Source organism: Anomaloglossus baeobatrachus, chromosome 5, assembly GCF_048569485.1.
Source record: "Anomaloglossus baeobatrachus isolate aAnoBae1 chromosome 5, aAnoBae1.hap1, whole genome shotgun sequence".
Lineage (NCBI taxonomy): Eukaryota > Metazoa > Chordata > Amphibia > Anura > Aromobatidae > Anomaloglossus > Anomaloglossus baeobatrachus.
The window spans coordinates 452,696,616-452,712,390 of NC_134357.1; the positions used below are offsets into that span (position 1 = coordinate 452,696,616).

Consider the following 15,775-nt stretch of genomic DNA (forward strand, 5'->3'; position numbering starts at 1 on the left):
ATTCCAAGCCAGTCATATAAGCCCGGAGTGATTCACAGCCCCATGCCCAGGACGGATGGACAGCTCTGCGGCCAAGACCCTGCTGCTGGGAATTGGGTGCAGCGTAAGCTTTACATGAACATGGTTTATTTTATTCTTCCTTTTAAAAACAGCGCCACACCGGCTCTCAGGTTGTGTGTGGTATTGCAGCTCATTCTCTTCAATGGCAATGAACCTAGGGCAGGCGTCGTGCTTTTTTTCTCTTTCTCTTTTAAAGAAGTCATTTTTTTTTTTATCCCTATGATCTTATTTTAAAGATCATCCTCCCCTTAGGGTGTGTTTTCAAAGTGTGTTTTGGGATTTATTTATTTAATTTTTTTATAAGGATATAAAGAGTATTTGAAGCGGTTTTAGATGTGGAAATGCTTCAAATTTGACTTCTGGATCAATTACAGCAGGAAAAATAAACCACTCCAAGGCTATGTCCACACGGCGTCTTTTTCAGGCAGAAATCGGCTCATAAGGCTGCTTTCACACATCAGTTTTTTGCCATCCGGCGATTTGCGGGAAAAACGCATCCAGCGTTTGTTGCCACCGAATGCATTTTTTCCCCTCATAGACTTGTATTAGTGCCGGATGGTGCCGCATGGCCTCGCGTTCGATCCATTTTTTGCCAGCGAAATTTGTCAGTCCGGCGGCCGGAAAGGACGCATAGAGGAACGTTTTTTGCCAATGGCAAAAAATTGCCCCGCGCCGTATCCGGTGCCGTGAGGCATATTATAGAATGACAGGCTATGTGCGCCTGATCCAGGGGCATCCGGCAAAATACGGAAATAGGAGCCGGATCCTTTTTTTTACAACTGAGCATGCCCAGAAGAGGTAGAAATTATTTTCTAGTCAGAAAATCAATCTGTCTTTCGTCGGTCTCCCCCTCCAACCCCGTCTCTCATACTCACAGATCACTGGCGCTGCACAGCTGTCACAAAGCTCTGGCAGCTTCTACTGATTTGAAAATGCCGGCTGCTCATTATTCCATCTCATATTCCCTGCTTCCCCCGCCCAACGACGCCTATAATTGGTTGCAGTCAGACGAGCCCCCATGCTGAGTGACAGCTCTCTCACTGCAACCAATCATAGCCGCCGGTGGGTGGGTCTATATCGTGAAGTAAAATAAATAAATAATTTTTAAAAAAAAACAACGACGTGCGGTCCTCTACAATTTTGATATCAGCCAAGGTAAAGCCACATGGCTGAAGGCTGGTATTCTCAGGATGGGGAGCCCCCAGCCTTAAAATATCAGCCAGCAGCCGCCCGGAATTGACGCATCCATTAGATGCGACAGTCCCGGGACTCTACCCGGTTAATCCCAAATTGCCCTGGTGCGGTGGCAATCGGGGTAATAAGGAGTTAATGGCAGCCCATAACTGCCACTAAGTCCTAGGTTAATCATGGCAGGCGTCTATGAGACACCTTCCATGATTAATATATAGTGAAAATAATTATACATATACACCCGAAAAATCCTTTATTTGAAATAAAAGACAAAAAACCACCCTCTCTTTCACCACTTTATTAATCCCCAAATACCCCTCCATGTGTGGTGTAATCCACACAAGTTCCCACGTCCTTTCAGCTGTGCTACATCGGAAGCTCACAGGAGCAGCCGTAGAACACCGCCGCTCGCTGGGAGCTCCATGCAGCAACTGAAGTGAGTCGCACTTTCATTGGAGACGTCACTCAGGTAGTGCCGGTGTGTGTGCGGTGATGATGGGGGCGGTAGTGCCTGAGTGTGTGATGATGATAAGGGGCAGTAGTGCCGGTGTGTGCAGTGATGATGGGAGCGGTGATGATGGGGTTGGTAGTGCCGGTGTGTGCGGTGATGATGGGGGCGGTAGTACTGTTGTGTGCAGTGATGATGGGGGCGGTAGTGCCGGTGTGTGCGGTGATGATGGAGGTGGTAGTACCGGTGTGTGTGGTGATGATGGGGTCTCTCTCTCTTTCTCCCTTTGGCATGAAAAAGAAAAAAAAAAAACTGATCCTTTTTTTGCTGGATCTGTCGCATCTGTTTTTACACAATCTGCGACAGATCCGTTGCCGGATTGTGCCTGACGTCAAAAAACGAATGTGTGAAAGTAGCCTAAGCCTATCAGAAAAGGCTCAAAAGAATGAACATCTGCATTTCTATGTAAAAACGACTCGCTGATCACATGTTCAGGCCTTAAAATGGTTCTAAAAATTCCAACAGTTGGAAGAAGTAACATGTCCATTCTTCTGCCATGTTCTGACTCTGAGGGCGCTCTGTAATCTGGTGACAGGTTCCCTTTAATAGGAAAGCTCAGAAGACACCTGGTTATCTTTTCGGACGTTCACTTTTGCTTAAAAAACAATATTTCTTCGTAATTCAATAAACTGAAGAAGAAAAAAAAATAGTTAACGACAGTAAAAAACATAGAATATGGAGGGAAAAAGCTCAGGAAACGGTCTGCAATACGACACAACAGACAATTCAGAAAAAAAGAGACGTTTTTCAGCAAATCAGCTCCAAAAATTCACATCAAAATCTTCTTCAAATACTTTTTGATCTGGATTATGAAGCTGATATGCTGGAAATTCCTACTGAAAAACTGTGAATTTACCCTTAAAGGGAACCTGTCACCAGATTTGGGGCCTATAAGCTGCGGCCACCACCAGTAGGTTCTTATATACCGTATTCTAACATGTCGTATATAAGAGCCCAGGCCGCTGTGTAGAACATAAAAATCACTTTATAATACTCACCTAAACGGTTGGTTTGGTACGTCATTCGCACAGACCGGCATTGCCTGCGAAGGACCTCAATGCTTGCCTGTGTGTATGACGTAGGACATGTAATGCACCCAGGCTTCAGAAAATGGAGGACAAAGATGGCCAAAAGAGGAGGCGCCGACACCGGACAACGGAGACACCCAGACTATTCTGCACCGAATCGACCGTTTAGGTAAGTAATTTTTATGTTGTACACAGCGGCCTGGGCTCTTATATACAGCATGTTAGAATATTGTATATAATGGCCTACTGGTGGTAGCAGCAGCTTATAGTCACCAAATCTGGTGACCGCTTCCCTTTAATGCGTATGGTCTCATGGAGCTGTTTCCTCACATGTAAAATGTGCGTTTTTTTTACCCTTTGTTTTTCATAATTTTGCAATTTTTGTTGAAGTTTTTTTTAAACAGAATTGCTATAACCATGCTGGAAAGAAAAAAAAATACTTTAGAAACATGTATAAAGTCTCGCCAAAAAATATGTGGCTATTAGATGCTGTTTTCAGATATGGATTTTTTCTCCTTGTAAACATACCCTGAGATTAAAATAAAAAGCCTGGGACAGTTGCTTCCTATCTCAGCCTGGGACAGTTGGCTGACAACCAATATTGTCACGAGCAGAACTGTAAGTAGTTAGATTTGCCATTCGGAAGCTTGAAAAACATTAGTTGATATCCATGTGAGTTTCAATGGAAGCCATATGGATGGTGACCCAGTGATGGTGCCCCATATTGCATAATATTAAGAGTGACTAAAAGCAGAGGTAAAGAACTCTGGAGCAAAAGCTGCAGGAGATATGATGGCAGGCATCACCTAGCTTTCTGCAGGAAGTGTGATGGTGGTCGTCGCCTAGATTTCTGCAGGAGGTGTGATGGTGGTCATCGCCCACGTTTCTGCAGGAGATGTGATGGTGGTTGTCGCCTAGATTTCTGCAGGTGTGATGGTGGTCGTCGCCCACCTTTCTGCAGGAAGTGTGATGGTGGTCGTCGCCTAGATTTCTGCAGGAGGTGTAATGGTGGTCGTCGCCTAGATTTCTGCAGGAGGTGTGATGGTGGTCATCGCCCACCTTTCTGCAGGAGATGTGATGGTGCTAGTCGCCCACCTTTCTGCAGGAGATGTGATGGTGGTTGTCGCCTAGATTTCTGCAGGTGTGATGGTGGTCATCGCCCACCTTTCTGCAGGAGATGTGATGGTGGTTGTCGCCTAGATTTCTGCAGGTGTGATGGTGGTCGTCGCCCACCTTTCTGCAGGAGGTGTGATGGTGGTCGTCGCCCACCTTTCTGCAGGAGGTGTGATGGTGGTCGTTGCCCAGCTTTCTGCAGATGAGATGGTGGTCATCGCCCAGCTTTCTGCAGGAGATGTGATGGTGCTAGTCGCCCACCTTTCTGCATGAGGTGTGATGGTGGCCATCGCTCTGCTTTTCTACAGGAGGCGTGATGGAGGCAGTCACCCTGCTTTCTATGGCGTGATGGAGGCAGTCACCCTGCTTTCTATAGGAGGCATGATGCTGGCTGTCACCCTGTTTTCTGTAGGAGGTGTTATGGAAGCCATTGCCCACCTTTCTGCAGGAGGTGTGATGGTGGTCGTCGCCCACCTTTCTGCAGGAGGTGTGATGGTGGTCGTTGCCCAGCTTTCTGCAGATGAGATGGTGGTCATCGCCCAGCTTTCTGCAGGAGATGTGATGGTGCTAGTCGCCCACCTTTCTGCATGAGGTGTGATGGTGGCCATCGCTCTGCTTTTCTACAGGAGGCGTGATGGAGGCAGTCATCCTGCTTTCTATGGCGTGATGGAGGCAGTCACCCTGCTTTCTATAGGAGGCATGATGCTGGCTGTCACCCTGCTTTCTGTAGGAGGTGTTATGGCAGCCATTGCCCAGCTTTCTGCAGGAGATGTTGTGGTGGTCGTCGCCCAGCTTTCTACAGGATGGTGGTAGGAGGCATCATGGCAGTCATCACCCCGCTTCCTGAAGGAGGCGTGTTTCTGTAGGAGGTGCTATGGCCGCCATTGCCCAGCTTTCTGCAGAAGGTGTGATGGTGCTCGTTGTCCAACTTTCTGCAGCCAAATATCCCCAACTTTTTGTGAGTAGAGTATGTATATATCTCTCTCTCTCTCTCTCTCTCTCTCTCTCTCTCTCTCTATATCTATGGATATATATATATATATATATATATATATATATATATATATATATATATATATATATATATATATATATATATATACTCTACTCACAAAAAGTTGGGGATATTTGGCTTTCGGGTAAAATTTATGGAAAATGTATTAAGGTTACGCTACAGTGATATTTTATTGTGAAAGTAGGGCATTTAAGTAGAAGTATGCAATGGTGATTTTTATATCTCAAATTATTGGAACAAACGTCAACAACAGTGATGGGTATGCACCCAAAAATGTCAATGTCTTGATATCTTGTCATGTGGCCTTGAGCATTAATTCCAGCCTGACAACGATGTCTCCTGCTGTTCACAAGTGGAGATATTGTCTGCGGAGGCATGGCATTCCACTATTCTTGAAGGGTGGCCCTCAAGTCATTGAAGTTCTGGGGTACAGAGTTATGAGGCTATACATGGCGACTCAGCTGATCCCATAGGTTTTCTATAGGACTCTGGTCTGGGGAAAGTGCAGGCCACTCCATTTGAGGTGCCCCAGTCTAGTCTCCATCAGCTGTTCCAAAATGATGCAACCTCATTGAGCTGGACCATTGTCGTCCAATAAGATGAAATTCGACCTGTGTTGTTCATGCAGAGGCACAGTGATTGGATTAATGATGTTATTCAAGTAGTAGTGATTGTCACTGTACCAATAAAAGTGTAGGGCAGTTCTGTATTAACTAGACACAGTGGCCTACACTGTAACATCATCACCATCAAAGACTCTTCTGGTGAGAACAGTGGCTGATACACAGCACTCTCCTTGATGTCTCCAACAACATTGGTTGCCATTATTTCTGTTCGGTCTAATCGACTTTCATCAGTGAACAGCACTGAGGCCCACTGGTCCTTCGTCCAGCGTAGCTGACGCCTGTGCCTGGTGGTGGGGTGAGGTACCCTTGCAAGTCGTCTATGACATTGTTCACAATGAAGTGGTCATGTAGCCAAAGGACGTCCACTTTTATGCCTTTCCGTGACTTTTCCAGTCTCTCTGTATCTCCGATGCAACCTGCTGCTGACACTCTGTGACATATATACAATATATAATATTGTATTCTCACAGCAGAACAGCATATAGAAAAATATTTTGTATTCTCACATGTGTATATATTATTTTTATTTTATTTTTTTTCCGTGGCGGGATATAACACGGGCTAAAGACATATAGGTAAAATAATTACCAAATTTTGGGGCTCACCATTGCATGCTTACAGTGGACAATGAATGGAAACTTTGTAATGTGATGGGGGTTTTTTTGAGTTAAAGGCCCTTTGAATGATCTTGGAGACGTCCCCTCCCCCGTCAGACAGATAGCTGCATGTGTTCACAGCCAGACGACAAAATCTAGAGAGAGATTTTTGTCTTTTGTGATGAAAATGAATGTGAAGTTATGGAGTGGGATATCACAATGCATGCATTGTCTAGAGGAGAGAGACTTTTTGACACTTTGCTAGGGATTAGATCTAGATCTAAATTTTTAATTTTCATTCATTTACTGTGCATTTTCTTTTACATGGTGAAAAAAAATCCCCATAAGGACTTGCTTATGCCCGTATTCCCTATGGTCCTTGTATAGATGTCTACGGGTCTGAACAATACAGAGGTTCAGGGCATCTTCTATTAGATGTTGTATTAATGGGGTACTTTTGGTATCATATAGTGGTACCATATGCTGGCACTTGATTGTTTAAAGCCCTGTGACACTGAACTGCAGGGACTGTAGCGAGCATGAGTCCTAAATATATATGAGTAATAACAACCATAGATTTCTCCATCAATACGTCCCAAATAAGTACTTTTAAAAGGCATCTAGAGACCCACGGGCAGTCTGGGCATTATGGACAGTGACTTATGTACCGTATATATTTGTATTAAGTACATGTGATTTATATCATTTTTTTACATTTATGCAGCACAAAAATTTTAGGGCAAGTGTGGAAGAAAATGCTGAGATGTTAGAATGCTTTCAAAATTAGAAGTGTTAATAGTTTATTTTTATTAATTAACAAAATGTAAATTGAATGAATAAAAGAGAAAACGAAACCACATGATTATTTGGACCTTTGCCTTCAAAACACCATCAATTCTTCTGGACGTATAAACCTTTTTTGAAAGAACTTGGCAGAGGTTTGTTCCAAACATCTTGGAGAACTAACCACAGATCTTCTATAGATGTAGGCCTGTCCAAATCCTGTCTCTCCATGTAATCCCAGACAGACGATATTAAGATCGGGCTTTGTGGAGCCATATTGTTACTTTTGGGAGTCTTTGTGCTGAAGATAGATCTTATTGACTTTGGCTGTATGTTTGGGATCAGTGTCCTGCTAAAAAATACATTTGGAGTCACTGAGACGCCTGATGCATTATGGATAAGTATCTGCCTGTATTTCTCAGATGAAAGATACTTCATTATTATTTCCATTTGAAATCAGATGTCCAGTAGTGCCATCATCTCCGAAATAGCAGTGGTCAATCCCATTGACTGAAGAAGTCTGGCCAGAAGTGGTCTTCAAGGTAGAATTGCAGCCAAAAGTCATTCCTTCTACATGGTAAGCTAGACAACTATGCACAAAAATGTAGGAACTGGGATGCGAAAAAATGGCAGCAGGTGTTTACTGGACTGGTGATTTAAAAGGGGTGAAATACTTGGCTCTGACAAATGAAACTTTGCTCTTTGAAGGGCTGAGGAGTGGAACAATAATGAGTCTGTAGAAGCCGTGAAGCATGGTGGAAGGTAGGATTTTTGGCAAATGTTGTTCGATGTTTGGTCAAAATTAATGGTGTCCTCAATGCTGAGAAATACAAGTAGATGCTTATCCATCATGCTATTGGCTCTAAATTTATTCTACTGCAGGACAATGACCCCAAAATATGAGAGACCTTTACAATGCAAGATAATCGTGAACAAGCATTGTTAAAGGCGCTCGTTTCACAAATAATTTGCCGTGTAAGCAGGCCACCCATCACCCGATGCATGAGCGCAGTGCGCATCATTTACTTTGGTTTGCCCTTGTAATTGGTAAAAGGGTCATATCAGGCTGCTGGTCGGTCTGTGACAATGTGATTGAGAAATAGATTAAGCGAAAAGAAGAACAATGAGTCCTGGGGGTGATGATTTGAACCCACAGAGCTCTGATCTCAACATCATCAAGTCTGTCTGCGATTACATTGAGACAGAAGAATTTGCACAAGAAGATCTGTAGTTAGTTCTCCAAGATGCTTGGAACAATCTCTGTCGAGTTCCTTCAAAAACTCTGGGAAAGTGTACGTAGAGGAATGGATGAAGGCAAATATTGATGTGATTTAGATTTATCTTTTGTTCATCACTTTGCTAATTGTTACAAATAAACTATGGCTTCTGATTATGAAAGCATTCTTACATTCCAACATAAATTCCAATATCTGCCTAAAACGTTCACACCGAACTGTATGTGTGAACAATACTCATGATACTTGCAATACCTCTTCCCAACTCTATGATTTGGACAAAAATGTATATATAGACCCCAATGCTACAATGCCACCACTCATCTGAAGGCATTTACTCCTAAAATTTCACTGTCCTCTTCGCATAAAGGAGTCTCCGTATTTTGCATCTTCATGATACCAAGTGGATTTGCCATTCAAAGCTTTGGGGAAAGGTGATCATGGGTAGGACATCGGAAGATTTTGGTAACTCCTGGTAGATGATGATGACTTTGTTTTCCTAGTTGTTCCTATAGACCTTGAGACCCTCCTTACCGATTGTGTACCTCATTGCAAATGTTTTCTCACCCCTCATATCTAAATTATATTCCTCTCATTTCCCTTTGGTTGTGTCTGGGTTAAACCCTCTACATCCTCCCCGTTTTTTTTTCGGGCCTCTGCAGTCTGCGCTTCGGAAAATATTCTAGTGCTTTGAAATACGTGAACATTTTAGTGGAACACAGAGCCATCTGTTTATCGCATCATCTCTCCAGAATCCTAAATTGTATCTGAGTCAAGAGCCAAAAATTCTGCCACCCTCTGTTCGCCTCATCCAGGCCGCACCTCCCACCCCCACCGGCCTTCAGTCTGGATGTGCCTCCATGTCTGATGAGGACGACTCCTCAGATGTATGTGGTCATTGTGGATTCGACCTCCACAGAAGGGCTACAAAAATGTTCCTACATATTAGAATGATGCTCTCTGTGGGCTTTTAAGTGAGGCGATCATTCAGCGGTATGAGTCTGAATCATGATAGTCATCATATGTCCAGAATTACTGGCATTTCCCTGAGAGTCAGATTAGTCTTTGCGACTCACCCCCCCAAAAAATGGGCAGCAGATATATAAGAATTTGACATGGGGTTGGTATAGATGGACACAGTGCTCAGTTTAGGAGTTGCAACATGTACCCACATAATGGGCATTAAAACGATATTACCTATTTAGTGAGACAGTACTTACTTTCAGGCAAGCCTTCCAAAATTGGACACTGAATGGGCCTAAAGGGTATCTGTCACCCCTTTTCAGGTTTCTGAATTATTAATATCGGCATACAGGTTGTATACAACTGCCATTAGTCACACCTGTATGCCTCCTGGATGATGGCAGTAAAATTCATATAACACGGCATTTAAAACCCCAGTGCCTGGGCACAAAAGGGCGGCATAGTGCAGGGGAGAGACGGCAGGCAAAATGCACAAGTACGGGAGTCCCGGACACGCACCTGACATCACAGCGACAATAAGGAAGAGAAGGGGAGTATAATTCTTGTATAGTGAAAACTGGAGGCAATCTTATCTTCTGGGCAGCGCACGCCCCATAGCCTGGAAGATCAACGCTATAAAAGAATGTTACTGAACAATCCATCATCCAGGAGGCATACATTTATGATTATGGTAATTTCAGCTGTATACAACCTGTATGTCCATATTAAAGGGGTTGTCCATACTAGGACAATCCCTTCATATGCCACATTTCCCCCAGGTAAAATAATAAAGCCTATACTCACCTCCTGTACCGTTGTCGTTCCAGCGGTGCTGTGGATCGCGTGGGATTGTGACGTCATGTGAGCTCCGCGTCCAATCAGTGCCAGCTTCTGTCTCACCGCGTTCGGACCAAACAAGTTAATCAACAGGAAGTGAGCGCTGCGACAGCGCTCACTTCCTGTTGATTAACTCGTTTGGTCTGAAGGCTGGGGCTGATTGGACACTGGGCTTGTATGATGTCACAAGCCCACGTGATCCACAGCACCGCTGGAATGACAACGGTACAGGAGGTGAGTATAGGCTTTCTTATTTTACCTGGGAAAAACATGTGCAGTAAGAAGGGATTGTCCTAGTAGTTCTTCTGAATAAGTAGTTCCTGCTGTTCTTCTGAATATGACGTTCTTTGGTTTTTGCTCCTCTCTTGAGATGTGTTCCCTTCTTTCCTGTACTTAAATCTGTTCTTGTTATCCAAGTGGGTGTGACACTCAAGAAGCCAATAGAGGCATTGGGGACCATGCCCACTTGGATAACAAGACTAGATTTCTATACAGAGTTGAGGAAGCCATATCTCTGGAAGAGAGAAGCACAGGAAGAAAAGAAAAAACCCTCCAGATTCAGGAGAACGGCGACATTTACACCTGTAAAAATATTACATATTTATGGCAAGTGACAGGTTCTCTTAGGAGGATCTGTCACCGAGTCTAAAGTGTTCAGTTATTGCTTTTATTTTTTCCCTCTGCTCCGTTAAGTATTCCAGTGTTTTCTTCTTACAAATCTGTCCTATGGTTCCAGCGATATGGGATGAGCCTTTTTTATTTAATGCTGATTTTAATGTTTTTTTACCAAAGGGGCGTTGCTCACAGGGTAATTATACAGAACAGCGCCCCCCCTCCACCTCCAGATATTCCTGTTAGTCATTCCTCCTTGAAAAAGGCCAGAAAACTTTGCACTAAATAAAAAGCCCTATATCTCTACTATTAGGTGGATTTTAAAAAAAATCTCATGGTAGGAGCAGGAATAAAATATAAAAACAAAATCTGCCCACTTTGGACCTGGTGACAGGCCTTCCTTTAAGGAGTTGCCCTCCGTTCTCTGATTTTTGCAGCCCACTATATTGTGATTGTCCCGTAAAGTCGTTGCTTCCTCACCAGCTATTGGTTAGTACTCGGGTGATACTCATTATCATTCAGTGGGGTGTCATCCCTTTATGGCTATGTGCGCACAGTGCGTTTTTCGCGGCGTTTTTGCGCGTTTTTCGGGTGCGTTTTTGGCCTCAAAACTGCATGACTTTGCTTCCCCAGCAAAGTCTATGAGTTTTCATTTTTGCTGTCCGCACACATCTGTTTTTTTTACCTGCGTTTTTGAGTTAAAAAAAAAAAATGGACATGCCAGTTCTTTCCTGCGTTTTTCTGCATTTTCCCCCCATGCAATGCATTGGAAAAACGCAGCAAAACGCAGAGATCAAAAACGCAGCAAAACGCAGCCAAAAACGCACCAAATCGCGGCAAAAACGCATGCATTTTTTGATGCGTTTTTTTCGACGCAGGTGCACTTTTGTGCGTCTTTAGCGGCCAAAAACGCACAAAAACGCAGCGTCAAAAAGATGCAGTGTGCGAACCTAGCCTAAGATGTCTGATTTTTGTTATGGCACTCCTCCCCCCTCCCTGTTTACTTCTGACTCATGCAGCGTGGAGATCATGAGATCTTGAAGAGTTTTCTCATTGTCTGCTCCAGTCACTCTGGAGAACAGTCGACCGTTCATCTGGTGTCATGCAATACACGTAGGATATGGCTGCCTGCTGTGACGTAGCCATCGCTTTACGTGCATATACAGCTGGAGCAGCCTTTAGTGCAATGGTTGCAAATGCTCTGTATCTCTCCCGATTTCTGTCATGTCTCTGCTTAACACTAGAAGTCCCAGGAATTTCGAGCTCCATGGGGTTTCAATGGTAGAAATGTTAAATGACCCCTCTCTGGGACTTCTAGTGTTAATCTAGGACCTACTTTATATACAGTTTTGGTACACATTTCAAAACGTCCTTGTTTGATCAAGGACCTTTAGTTCTGTTCATCCTGAGCCACTTGCTTCATGAATTGAATGTCAGAGCCGCAGTGAAGACTGACACAAGCAGAATAGAGGGAACTTGGGATGGGAGAAAGAAGAGAAGCAGCAGATCCTTGGCCATGGCTTCGTTATATCTAGTCGGTGTCCTCCCTGCTGTCTCTACATGCGGTGGAGCACGTTTTCTCCTTGTTCCTGTTGCGACACGTCTGCTCTCGCCCGGCCCTCAGTCGCCCCAATTCCTGTGTTTCCGCTGCCTGTTTATTTATTTTTTTTGTACAGTATTTTTATGGGACGGTGTCTTCTTTCAGCGCCCGATTCCTCTTGCGGTTTTGTTTTTACAAGGTCTTAATTGTTCCTCAGGAGGAAGCGGCCGTCTAATCTCTTCCAAGTCCATGACGTTACAAAGAGCTTCAAGGAACCTTAGCCCCAGACGACTAGAAGGAGGAGATAAGACGTTTTAGAGATCAGAGTCTTTGATGTCTGGCCTCCATGTTACACTGCAGGTGTTACCCTACTCTGGCTCAGGCTTTCGGCCTAGGAATTGCCGTCTTGTTATCTACCTACAGAGTATTCCCCCAACTCCATTCTTAAATTGAAACACACCTCTGTACATACAGATTTCCTTTTTTTTTCTTCTGTTGTTGAAAATGTTATTCTAGCTTTCCTTAGCTATGCCTGTCTGCTGGACGACAATTGACAACAATGGCCGCCATTACATCTCCATTACCGTTTGTCACTCAGAAATTAACTAAATAAATAAAAAAAACAATTTAATTTAGAGTTTTGTAACAAGGTGCATACATGTTTTAGGAACAGATGGTTCAGCACAACTGACTGACTTATACCCTTGTATAAGAAGAAGTCTAAAGGCCCCGTTACACGCAACGACATCGCTATCGAGATATTGCTGGGGTCACGGAAATTGTAACGCACATCCGGCGTCGTTAGCAACGCCGTTGCGTGTGACACTTACGAACGACCGCTAACGATCCCAAATACCTCAAATATCGTTGATTATTGACTTGTCGTTCCTTTCCAAAATATCGTTGAACTTCTGGAATGTAGGTTGTTTGTTGTTCCTGAGGCAGCACACATCGTTACGTGTGACACCCCGGGAACGACTAACAACAGCGTTTCTGCGTCCTCCGGCAACGAGGTGGGAGTGTCGTTAATGTGGCTGCTTTCCTTCCCTCCGCTTTTATTGATGGCCCACTGTGTGACGTCGCTGTGATGCCGCACGAACCTCCCCCTTAGAAAAGAGTTTGTTCGCCGGCCACAGCGACGTTGTTAGTAAGGTATGTGTGTGTGACGCGCACTATCAATATTATCCGCCACGGGCAGCGATTTGCCCGTGACGCACATACGACGGGGGCGGGTGCGATCGCTAGCGACATCGCTAGCGATGTCGCAGCGTGTAAAGCGCCCTTCAGAGTGGAAGATTATGGAGCCTCCTCTTCATCACCACAAACCCAAACGGATTTATGTATACTTCCCCGAAACCCCTTATACTATCCCAAACCCTGTATGTACTAGGGCCATCCTGTAAAAGGAAAATATCCACTAAATGGTCCCTACTATGTTAATTTTAGAACAGAACCAGGGCAGTGCCTAAAATATCCTGAAATTAGGATTATAATGTTGTTAGGAATAATTTAGGCATTTCACTAGGCACCTTCTTGCCAGTAGTCTAAACTTACGCAGTACATGCAGTCCGACCTCTGAATAGCTTGGTATAGAGAAGAGCAGAATGATATATAGGTTTGTTGATCTATAGGTTTTATATAACGTCTATTTTATTCACTGATATCCCTGGTATTTGTATGTGGGAGTCCAGTGGGCGGTCCTAAAAGTGATTAGCCAATCATTAATGACTATAGCACCTCCCACTGGACTCCTTTGAGGGATAACACCAGGGATTTTAGGGTATAATATACAAGGTTTACTGACGCTTTCCACACAAAACTGTGTATCATTCTGATCACCTCCTCCAGCTCTCTAAGGCGGGTTTTACACGTTGCGACATCGCTAGCAATTGCTAGCGATGTCAAGCGCTATTGCACCCGCCCCCGTCGCACATGCGATATCTGGTGCTTGCTGCCGTAGTGAACATTATCGCTACGGCAGCTTTACACGCACATACCTGGTCGGCGACGTCGCTGTGACCGCCGAACAATCCCTCCTACAAGGGGGAGGTGCATTCGACGTCACAGCAACGTCACTAAGCGGCCAGCCAATAGAAGCGGAGGGGCGGAGCTGAGCGGGACATAACATCCCGCCCACCTTCCTACTTCCGCATTACCGGTGGACGCAGGTAAGGAGATGTTTGTCGTTCCTGCGGTTTCACACACAGCGATGTGTGGTGCTGCAGGAACGACAAACAACATCGTATCTGCAGCATAAACGACATTATGGAAATGAACGACGTGACACAGATCAGCGATTTTTTTTTTTTACGCTTTTGTGCTCGTTCATCGTTGCACCTAGGATTACACATTGCGATGTCGCTACCAGCGCTGGATGTGCGTCACTAACGACGTGACCCCGACGATATTTGGGTAGCGATGTCGCAACGTGTTAAGCCCGCCTAACACTCCGCCTGCAGAGGGGATTCTAAAACTCAGCCCAAAAGTGGGTGTTCCTGTAATTGGATTTTGGCCATTGAATAGCTGGCAGATATTTGGGAGCCATTGGCCCGTTACTTTTGGTATTTGGCACGGACCCAATCTTACACCCAATTTTTATTTAATCCACAGTCACACTTTATATAATTTTCCTAATTTTAGGGTCAGTCTATACGGGAGTTTTAGTTTTAGTAGTCAGATGGTCACAAGTTTGATAGAAACCTACGTCCACATGTTTTTTTTTTAATCTGTGTTCATATTTTGGCCCCATTGAAGTCAATGTGGTTCTCTTAATAGGCCACATCGACTTGTAAGGGGCCCGGACGGGCTTTTAACCAGTTTGGAGTACAGTTTGTTTGGATTGGACTATACATACCCCCCGCCTCCCCCCATCTCAGTGCTGAGACTATTGATCTCAGCATTCCTTGGTTCTTCCAGCAGAAGTAGTGGACCTTTTTAGTCTTCCCACCTCCCTGTACTTTACACTTACTGATTCTTTTTCTCTTTCTTGGCAGACTCTATGAATTTTTTGTCCCCAGTGTTGCGGGGAGTGTATGAGATCTGCACATAATGGTTCTTGTGTCTCATTAAAGGGGTTCATTTCCATCTGGAAGACTGAGCGAAGCTTTTGTCCGGGCGCCGGGACATATTCATTGCACACTGCCCAATTCTGCGAATCCCGGCCGCATCGTTTAATGCATTCCACCCAATGTTCTTGGATACAAAAGAAGACGTATTAAAAATAACTGTGTTATTACTCACCGCCTCAGAGACTGTGTAATAACCCGCAGAAGCCGCTTCACTCACTCTCAACCCACCTCCGAATTTTGTTGTTCTTCTCTGGGAATGCGTCAGTGATTTTGAAAAGCTTCCCTGCTGTCTGTCGGCCCCGTCCTCTGCTCCCCGCTCAACATAGCAACTCCTTCTCATGGCAGACGCTTGGCCTCTTATGGAAATCTTATTTCTGCCGTTCTGCCTTTCAGTTTTGCCACTGGGAAAGTTGGGTGACAACTTTTGCAGCCCCATACGGGTGGGAGGCTGCGAGCGAGCAGAAAGTCCACCTTGTGGTAGAGTGTGAGGAGGAGGAGGAGGGTGGTGGCCGTGGCTTTTCCAGACTGTGACGGGCACTGAACTCATCCTTTGATGCTTTTTGAAAATGATTAATTAGAAATTGCCCCATCCGGCTGATC

At 44.5% G+C, this 15,775-nt stretch overlaps 1 protein-coding gene and 1 long non-coding RNA gene across 3 annotated transcripts in view; one reads left to right on the top strand and one right to left on the bottom strand.

Annotated features, from left to right (window-relative positions):
* The window catches only part of PMEPA1 (prostate transmembrane protein, androgen induced 1), a 69,274-nt gene that overhangs the window by 21,816 nt on the left and 31,683 nt on the right, over positions 1–15,775 (top strand). The window contains exon 1 of one of the 2 annotated variants that reach the window (XM_075350563.1): positions 10,171–10,189. The exons of the other annotated variant lie outside the window; for it this stretch is intronic. The gene's annotated coding sequence lies outside the window, so the exon portion shown is untranslated. Of the gene's footprint in view, positions 1–10,170; positions 10,190–15,775 lie in introns of those variants that run through there. 2 annotated transcript variants of the gene reach the window in all.
* Positions 1–15,775, bottom strand: part of LOC142311810 (uncharacterized) — a 174,808-nt gene that overhangs the window by 4,928 nt on the left and 154,105 nt on the right. The window lies entirely within an intron of this gene.